At 43.7% G+C, this 10718-nt stretch overlaps 1 pseudogene; it reads right to left on the bottom strand.

Moving 5' to 3' along the window:
• Positions 1–7890: 7890 nt before the first annotated feature.
• LOC116546515 lies at positions 7891–10714 on the bottom strand (annotated as a pseudogene).
• Between the last annotated feature and the right edge of the window lie 4 nt (positions 10715–10718).

The raw sequence follows: 10718 nt of genomic DNA, 5'->3' as shown, positions 1-10718 counted from the left end.
CGGCTCACCGCAACCTCCGCCTCCTAGGTTCAGGCAATTCTCCTGCCTCAGCCTCCTGAGTAGCTGGGATTACAGGCACCCGCCACCATGCCCAGCTAATTTTTTGTATTTTTAGTAGAGACGGGGTTTCACCATGTTGACCAGGATGGTCTCGATCTCTTGACCTCGTGATCCACCCACCTCGGCCTCCCAAAGTGCTGGGATTACAGGCTTGAGCCACCGCGCCCGGCCATACCAGCATTAAATTAACATTTACTTATTTATCTTTGTTTATGTTGTTCTTCATTCCTTCACACAATTCTGTATTTCTCTCTCACAGTGCTTCTTTCTACCCAAAGACTTCCCTTTATTATTCTGTTAAAGTAGATTTGCTGGCTATAGATGCTTTTTTTTCTCTCTCTCTGAAGATATGTTTACCTGTCATTCATTTTTGAAGAACATTTATGCTTAGCTTAATATTCCAGGTTGAGAATGGTGTTCTTTCATAGCACATCAAAGGTATTATTCCATTGCCATCTGCCTCCCTTCATTTGAGGAATAAGCTCAAATCATTGCTCTTTTGAAAGCAGTGTATTCAACCCTGGCCAGTTTTAGCATTTTGTTTCTTGGCTTTGTTTCTTGGCTTTGTTTCTTAGAAGTCTTGCTAAGTAAAATAGGTATGCATGTGGTTTTCTTCATATTTATTATCTATGAGATATGCAGAGTTTTATACCTTTTACTAATTTTTTTTTTTTTTTTGGAGATGGAGTTTTGCTCTTGTTACCCAGGCTGGAGTGCAATGGCGCGATCTCGGCTCACCGCAACCTCCGCCTCCTGGGTTCAAACAACTCTCCTGCCTCAGCCTCCTGAGTAGCTGGGACTACAGGCATGCGCCACCATGCCCAGCTAATTTTTTGTGGTTTTAGTAGAGACGGGGTTTCACCATGTTGACCAGGATGGTCTTGATCTCTTGACCTCGTGATCCACCCGCCTCGGCCTCCCAAAGTGCTGGGATTACAAGCGTGAGCCACCACACCCGGCCCCTTTTACTAATTTTTGAAAATTTTCTGGGATTGTCTAAACAGATATTGCTTTTTCTCAATTTTGCTTACTTTTCTGTTTCCAGAACACACTTTTTGGTAGTCTTCTCTCTCTCTCTCTGATTCAGTTTGGATATTTTCACATCTTTGGGTCTGTGGCCCCATAGGACCTCCTGGCTGGGACAGGAGCCCAGGGGTATGATGGACAAAGCACATGGTAGGTGAGAGAGACCTGCAGCTCTTGGAAATGGGGGCTGAGCTGTAAATATCTCCATCTCCCTCTCACCAGCGGTCCCCATTCCAAAAGGAAATCTCTCCTCCCCTCATGAGTTGAGGGCAATCACAACCCTAACAATAGCTGCTGTCCACCAAAACAGTGGCTGTGCATGAAGCCCTCTCTGACCCATGCCCTGTAAACCTCAACTCTGTACATCATCTTAATGGCCCCTAGATGGGTCCACTCATCATCTCCATTTTGCACAGGAGTAAACATCCCCTAAGAGTGTGTCGCTTGCTTATAAACCCATGAAGAGAAATAGGAAATCCTGAATTCAACCCAGACCGAAGGACCTCCAGCCCACTACCTTTCTATTCCGTCTGTGCTTGGTGCCAGACCCCATCTCATTTTGACTCTTCTGAGGAGCCTTCTCAGGCCCCGCAGGGCACTGTGCAGACTTCCCTGGATGCTGACAATCAAGACTACTATTTTCATGTGGGGCTAATATTGACCAGCTTCCTAAGGATTACCTCATTTACTTATTCCTCCTTTCCCCCAAAAAGAGTAGAGAGGAATGATCATTCCTGTCTCTTAACGTATCTGCAGTTCAGAGAGGGCAGGCAACATTCATACAGGACCATTGTTTGTTTTGTTTTTCTACATGGAGTGTTGCTCTGTCGCCGGGCTAGAGTGCAGTGGCACAGATCTCAGCTCACTACAACTTCCGCCTCCCGGGTTCAAGCTATTCCCCTGCCTCAGCCTCCTGAGTAGCTGGGACTACAGGCACGCACCACCACGCCCAGCTAATTTTTTTTGTATTTTAATAGAGATGCAGTTTCACCATGTTGGCCAGGATGGTCTTGATCTCCTGACCTTGTGATCCGCCTGCCTTGGCCTCCCAAAATGCTGGAATTACAGGCGTGAACCACTGCACCCCGCCGAGAAAATATTTTAAATAGCCCTTTTTTTTTTTTTTTGTCTTTTTGTTTTTTTCCTTTTTGTGGAGAACAGGGTCTCGCTATATTGCCCAGGCAGGTCTCGAACTCCTGGGCTCAAGCTATCCTCCCGCCTCTGCCTCCCTAAGAGCTGGGATTACAGGTGTGAGCCACAGCGCCTGGCTAAATAGCCCATTTTTAAAGCCTGATAAATCTAAGTACTGGCAGCCAGCCTGCAAATGTAACAAACTGCATGGCTCATGCACCTAGGTCACGATGAGCACAGAATGTAGATGAGGGGTCAGCCCATAAAAAGGAAGAAAGTTTTGTTATTGGGAAATCAAAACTTAAGCAGGGAAGGGGATTGGCATTTAACCTTTTAAGTGAGATAATGAAACTTAGGTGACATCTGGGAAGATTGTAACCCCGTAGTACTTGACCAAGGAGGAACTCCGGGGGGAGGGACAGGGATTTGCAAGCGAGGAGATAAATTACCTGTTGTGACTGCCCCAGATGTGCCTGCCTGCCAGACACCCAATCTTGCAAGACTGTTACTGAAAGTCTCACTTTCACTATTCACGCCTCTAAGTCTATTCTTTGGGTTTGGATGGGTGAGTGTTTCTCACATAAGCAGCTGAGGTCTACACTGAACTGGGTTGGCTTCCCTTGTTCCCTTTATTCCCTTGACTGGAAATGAAGGAGACTCTAGGCAGATTCCTCTCTGCCCAGTCTGCTAAGCCCAGAACATAAGTAACTACACTGGGACATTGTTACCTGGGGCCTCAAGTCCTTCCCCATAAACCTGCTTCGCATGGTCACCATTGCCACTGCCTGAACACCTCCAACAGGGTAACTGGTGGCACTCCACCACATCACTCTGTCACAACCACATGCAATGATTTATTCCTAGGGTCCAATTCATTCATTCCTGGCATCCAAACACCACCAGAGGATGCTTCCTCCACACCACACTGAACTGTCACTCAGTTATCAGTCACTATTGCAGACACTGGAGGGAAGATGAAGAGTTGAGAATGTCCAATATGATCATCACCATGTCTCTGTACCCATGGCTTTCCCCACCCATCCCTCTAGAAGGTGTCCTTAGTCTCAGCTGCTCCTCCCTACCCCTGTGTAAAATCAATGACTGACAATGAGTACTAAGTCCCAAGAGTGTTCATTCTCCCACCTGCAGTTGACCAGCTACTTCTGAAACTGGCTGAATCTGGGCTGAGCCCTTCTATAAAGCCCATAAACATCCTCTTCTCCTGCCTAGATCAAACCTGCTCACACATGTACATTTCCAGGTTGTGCTGGTGTATGAACCAGTTCTCTGATCTGACTCTCACCAGTACATCATGTAGTATGCAGTGATGGGTGTAGGTAGTAATATTATCACCTCAGGTTGTGCCTGCCGCATCACAATTGGCACACAGAGATAGTGCAATTGTGTTTGTGGCCCACACATCAGATTTTTGGGTGTTCCTATCACATGTCTGTCCCACAAGTCTCTGTGGAGACTGCTATGGTGTTTCAGTATCTCCATCCTGTCTCACAGGTCCCTTGCGTGTTTTGCACATGCCTGTGTGTTTCATGTTTCTCATACATGTTTTCTGTTGTGGATGTGGCTTACATGTATGGCTCCAGACTGTACTGGGGAGTGTCAGCTTCCTACATCTGTCAGTGTATGCCACAGATGTATGTGTATGTTGCTAGGGTGTGCTGTCACCACTGCACACCTGTCTCACAGCCAGCACATACAGTACCTGTAATGTTTATTTCCAGGCTGCCCATGTTGTGATAGCAAAAGACACATTGTGTTTCCCGGTTTGTCACCACCATAAACCTGTCCATTTGGAACAGATCTTAATTACTCATTTCATCAATATCTAGTATACAGAGTTAGAAACTAGCCTAGGAGACCCTGTCTACACACACCTACACACACACACACACACACACACACACACACACACACACACACGAAAATGTGAAATATGAAAATCTGAAATAGGTGGTGAGGAATTTTTAAAAGAAAATTACTAACTAGTAACGCTACCCCCTCCCCCAAGCTAAAGATTTAAACATAAGACCTAACACCATAAAAACCCTAGAAGAAAACCTAGGCAAAAGAAACTATCATTAGAGTGAACCAGCAACCAACAGAATGGGAAAAAATTTTTGCAATCTACCCATCTGACAAAGGGCTAATATCCAGAATCTACAAAGAACTTAAACAAATTTACAAGAAAAAAACAACCCCATCAAGAAGGACATGAAAAGTCATTTTTCAAAAGAAGGCATTTATGCAGTCAACAAACATGAAAATGAGCTCATCATCACGCTCATTAGAGAAATGCAAATCAAAACCACATTGAGATACCATCTCACACCAGTTAGAATGGCGATCATTAAAAAAATCAGGAGACGGGCCGGGCGCGGTGGCTCACGCCTGTAATCCCAGCACTTTGGGAGGCCGAGGCGGGTGGATCACGAGGTCAAGAGATCGAGACCATCCTGGTCAACATGGTGAAACCCCATCTCTACTAAAAATACAAAAAATCAGTTGGGCATGGTGGCGCGTGCCTGTAATCCCAGCTACTCAGGAGGCAGAGGCAGAATTGCCTGAACCTAGGAGGCGGAGGTTGCGGTGAGCCGAGATCGCGCCATTGCACTCCAGCCTGGGTAACAAGAGCGAAACTCCATCTCTTAAAAAAAAAAAAAAAAAATCAGGAGACAACAGATGCTGGAGAGGATGTGGAGAAATAGGAATTATTTTACACTGTTGGTGGGAGTGTAAATTAGTTCAACCATTGTGGAAGACAGTGTGGCGATTCCTCAAGGATGTAAAAATAGAAATACCATTTGACCTAGCAATCCCATTACTGGGTATATACCCGAAGGATTATAAATCATTCTATTATAAAGACACATGCACACATGTGTTTACTGCAGCACTGTTTACAACAGCAAAGACTTGGAACCAACCCAAATGCCCATCAAAGACAGACTGGATAAAAAGAAAATGTGGCACATATACACCATGGAACACTATACAGCCATCAAAAAGGATGAGTTCATGTCCTTTGAAGGAATATGGGTAAAGCTGGAAACCCTCATTCTCAGCAAACTGACACCAGAACAGAAAACCAAACACAGCATGTTCTCACTCATAAGTAGGTATTAAACCATGTGCTTTCATTAGAACACATGGACACAGGGAGGGGAACATCTCACACTGAGGCCTGTCAGGGGGTCGGGGGGCCAGAGGCAGGACAGCAGGGGGTAGGGATATGGGAAGGGATAGCATTAGGAGAAATATCTAATGTAGACGATGGGGGATGGATGCAGCAAACCATCATGGCATGTGTATACCTATGTAACACGTTCTGCACATATACCCCAGGAGTATAATAATTTAAAAAATTAAAAATTTGGGTGAGGCATGGTAGTTCACACCTGTAATCCCAACACTTTTGGAGGACAAGGCATTCCAGACCAGCCTGGCCAACATAGCAAAACCCTGTCTGTACTAAAAATACAAAATGAGTTGGGTGTGGTGGTGCACACCTGCAGTCCCAGCTACTTGGGAGGCTGAGGCATGAGAATTGCTTGAACCTGGGAGGCAGAGGTTGCTGTGAGCCGAGATTGCGCCACTGCTCTCCAGACGGGGCAACAGAGCAAGACTCTGTCTCAAAATAAATAATGAAAAAATGAGAATGAAATTGAGGACCAAGTATGGTGGCTCATATCTGTAATCCCAGCACTTTCGGAGACCAACGCAGGAGGATATCGAGTCCAGGAGTTCAAGACCAACCTGGGCAAAATGGCAAAACCCCATCTCTAGAAAAACAAAAAATTAGCCAGGCAAAGTTAGCCACACACCTGTAGTCCCAGCTACTTGGGAGGCTGAGGCAGTAGAATCCCCTGAGCCTGGGATGTTGAAGCTGTAGTGAGCCATGATGGTACCACAGCACTCTGTCTGGGCAACAGTGAGACCCAGTCTCAAAAAAAAAAAAAAAAAAAAAGAAAGGAAAAAATTTCCTCCGATAGAAAAAGAATTGTTAAACACAACAAAGAAATTGTATCATAGAATAATGAGGAAAATTCCAACATGTCTTTATTACTAAAGATAGCTATTTGGCACTGTGTTTTAATTTTTTTTAAATATAAACTCATCTTAAAAAAAGCAGAGAAAACATATGAACAGATATTTTACCAAAGGTACACAGGTGGCAAATAAAAACATTAAAAAATGCTTAACATCATGAAGTTTTAGGGTAATCCCACTACTCATATATTTCTTTTTTTTTTTTTTAAGCCTTTCTTTCTAAACAAACCACTACTCATATATTAAAAGAGCTAAAATAAAAAAGATTGGCCATATGAAGCTCTGGCAGGGATGTAGAAGAACTGGAACTCTCATACACCCTTGGTGGGAATACAATAGGAAACATCCATTTAGATCAGTTTGGCATTTCTTAAAATGTCAGACATTCACCTACATTGTAACTTACACATTACAGTTTGAGTTATTAACATAAGGAAAATAAAACACGTCCATATAAAGAACCGAACGCATGTAGTTACAGCAGCTTTATTTGTAATATACAAAAATCTATAAATAACATAAATGTCCCTAAACACATGGATAAACAATGACTTATCCACAGAACAGCATGAGACTCAGCAACACAAATATTCATCATTGCTGAACCTCAAAATACTTATACAGCATGAAGAAAATCAGTAAGAAAAAAAAGTCCGTGTGTGTGTGTGTGTGTGTGTATGTATATATATAAAATTTAAAATTCCAGAAAATGCAAACTAATTTACTGTAAAGGAAATCAGTTGATCCATGAAAAGCTGGAGAAGGCAGAAAGAGATTATAAAAGGATACAAAAAATATATGGGTGACAGGTAAATTCATTTTCATGGTTGTGATGATGGTTTCATGGCTTTACCAAACTGTGCATTTTGGATATGGATACTTTGTTGCATGTCAATTATACAAATTAGACCTTCATAAAGCTTTAAAAAGTGGTTCAAAATTAAGAGCCTAGATGTTCCACTTCTTTTTTTTGAAAGTCAGGTTGGTAACCTGATACGGACTCTACCATCTCTCTCTCTCCTTATGCCCTGAGAGCAAGGCAACCCTGCCTCAGGGGCAGAAAATTTTGGCAAGCAATGAAGACTGTTGCCACCTGAATTAATAGGAAAACACTGGCTGAGTCACAAAAGCCACATTCCTGAATTGCAGAATTCTCTCTCAACTTCTCTCTATTCTTATTCTCCTGCCTGCATAGCAATGGCCTTGAGATGAACAGCCCATAGAGGATATAAGGAGCCACAAAACCTTTATGGACTCTTTTCTGACACTGATCTCAGCCATAAGAAATGGTTATGCCAGGCGCGGTGGCTCAAGCCTGTAATCCCAGCACTTTGGGAGGCCGAGGCGGGTGGATCACAAGGTCAAGAGATCGAGACCATCCTGGTCAACATGGTGAAACCCCGTCTCTACTAAAAATACAAAAAATTAGCTGGGCATGGTGGTGCGTGCCTGTAATCCCAGCTACCCAGGAGGCAGAGGCAGGAGAATTGCCTGAACCTAGGAGGCGGAGGTTGCGGTGAGCCGAGATCGCGCCATTGCACTCCAGCCTGGGTAACAAGAGCGAAACTCCGTCTCAAAAAAAAAAAAAAAAGAAAAGAAATGGTTACAAAATCCTGAGAATTTCTGTACTCACTGATCCCACACAGCCATATTCACTGGAAAATTTGTAGATGAACTTTTAGAAGTTCATTCCATCTAATTTACTGCAGTCTTCTCTACTCCCCATTTGCCTAGAGTTTTGGTCCCAATTACAGTTGTGCCTGGAACTTCACCTCTACACCTATAGTCTGAAAACAAATGGAATCAGCCTACACTGACTTACACATCATGGCACATGGCTCCTTTGCAGGACCTGGGAAACAGATTCCCCTCAATGGTGCTAAGAATTATGTGGTATTTCTTGTGAATAACTGAACAAAATTTACGTTCACGGAAGCACTGCACATTGTCACAACTGCCTCTTCTTTTTTCTTTTTTTTCTTTTTGAGATGGCATCTCAGTATGTTGCCAAGGCTGGACTCAGTGGCTATTCACAGGCGCGATCCCACTACTGATCAGCACGTGAGTTTTGACCAACTGCCTCCTTTTCATGGTGACCTCTGACCTCACAAAAATGGCAACAGATCACAATACAGGAACACAAAGCCTGGCAGTCTTTACTTTGAGGCCTTGGGCAGCAGGCCAATTACATCAATACAGGACAAAAACCTGCTTCTGCCATCACACTGTCCCTTATGAGCACAGAAAATTTGAGATCTCCACAAAATCTGTCCACCCCTTCATGCTCATATCACTATTCTGCTTATAAATCATTGTATACAATGAATAGAAACCCCAAGATTAAAGGTGCATAAATTTTTAAAAATCTTTGTTTTAAGACAGTTTCGCTCGTCACCCAGGCTGCCGGGCAATGGTGCGATCTCGGCTCACTACAACCTCTGCCTCCTGGGTGCAAGTGATTCTCCTGCCTCAGCCTCCCAAGTAGCTAGGATTAAAGGCGCCTTCTACCATGCCGGGCTACTTCTGTATTTTCAGTAGAGATGGGTTTCAACACGTTGGTCAGGCTGCTGACCTGGACTCAGCTGATCTGCCTGCCACTGCCTCCCAAAGTGCTGGGATTACAGGACTAAGCCACGGTGCCCAGCCTTTTTAAAACCTTTATAAAAAGATCACAAATCAGAGCAATGTGCACCAAGCAGTTTCCAAGCTGGTGAATCAGAATCTGGAAAAATTCATTACAAGCATCACGTGAGACCAAAAAAAGTAATCCTTCTTAGAAAGCTGACAGTGTAACTCAGATTGACTCCTCTGGACCACAAATGGGACAGGTCTATACTCTAAAGTCAGAGAAAGGACATGAGTACCTCCTGCATCCTTGGGCTATTAATAATTTCCCCAAGCAAATGGGAGAATACAGAGGTTTATTTCTCTGAGCACTGTGGGGAAGTGACTCATGCACATTGTGTATACCTGCCAGGTGGTAGAGGTAAAATGGCTTCAGCCTCAGAAATGGGCAGTGACATAAATCAGGCTATGGCCCTGCACAGATTACAAATTACAATGAAGCTCCTCAAAGCTTCCCACATACCTGAAGCTTACATAGAATCCCCCATTGTAGATGCTGAAAGTTTAAATTTAGGAAGATGGCTCCCACAGTCTCCTCCAGTGCTATTATACCAAATAAAGAAACAGCACATTCGAAACAGCACATTCCCTTCACATTTAAGGCTTTTCTTCAGTGTGAACTTTCCTCAGCTAAATGAGGTTAGATTTCCCACATTCACTGCATTCATAAGGCCTTTCTCCAGTGAACTCTTTGGTGTTGAATAAGGTTAGATTTGTGGGTAAAGAGTTTCCCACATTCACTGCACTCATAAGGTCTTTCTCCAGTGTGACCTCTCTGGTGCTGAATGAGGGTAGAGCTCTGGCTAAAGGATTTCCCACATTCACTACATTCATAAGGTCTTTCTCCAGTGTGAACTCTCTGGTGTTGAATGAGGCTAGCACTTTGGCTAAAAGACTTACCACATTCATTACACTCATAAGGCCTTTCCCCAGTATGAAGTCTTCGGTGCTGAATGAGGCCAGAGCAATGTCTAAAAGATTTGCCACATTCACTGCACTCATAAGGTCTTGTGCCAGTATGAATTCTCCTGTGTTGAATGAGGTCAGATTTGCGGGTAAAAGATTTTCCACGTTCACTGCATTCATAAGGCCTTTCTCCAGTGTGAACTCTTTGGTGTCGAATCAGGATAAATTTGCGGCTAAATGATTTCTCACATTCACTGCACTCATAAGGCCTATCACCAGTGTGAATGCTGCGGTGTCGAATGAGGTGAGAGAATTCTCTAAAGGATTTCCCACATTCACAGCACTGATAAGGCCTTTCTCCAGAGTGAACTCTCTGGTGTCGGAAAAGGTTAGAGCTTTGTCTAAAGGATTTCTCGCACTCACCACATTTATAAGGCCTTTCTCCAGTGTGAACTCTCTGGTGTTCAATGAGGTTAGATTTGTAGCTAAAGGTTTTCCTACATTCACCACACTCATAACGCACTCCTCTGGTGTGACGTCTCTGGTGGTGAATGAATTCAGATTTATGGATAAAGCCTTTCCCATGATCACTGCATTCATCAGGCCCTTCTCCAGTGTAAACTATCTTAGGTAAGTTTAGGTGGCACTTTTTGCTAAAGGATTCTCCACATTCACTACACTCAAATGTCTTTGGTCCAGTGTGAATTTGCTGGTGCTGAACAAGTGTGTTCTTGCAGGTGAAAGCTTTCTCACATTGACTACAATCATAAAGCCCTTCTTCAGAGCAGACACTCTGAGGCTGAACAAGTGTGTGTTTGTGGCTTGAAGCTTTTTTGCATTCGCCCCACTTGTAACAATTTTTTGCCCCATAAAATGCCTGTATATGCTTGCTGCTGCTACTGTGT

The sequence above is a fragment of the Sapajus apella genome, unplaced genomic scaffold (assembly GCF_009761245.1).
Source record: "Sapajus apella isolate SASKATOON/1434 unplaced genomic scaffold, GSC_monkey_1.0 scaffold1005, whole genome shotgun sequence".
In the NCBI taxonomy this organism is placed as follows: Eukaryota; Metazoa; Chordata; class Mammalia; order Primates; family Cebidae; genus Sapajus; species Sapajus apella.
Note: the sequence above shows the minus strand (reverse complement) of the source record. Positions and strands in the feature narration are given on the sequence as shown.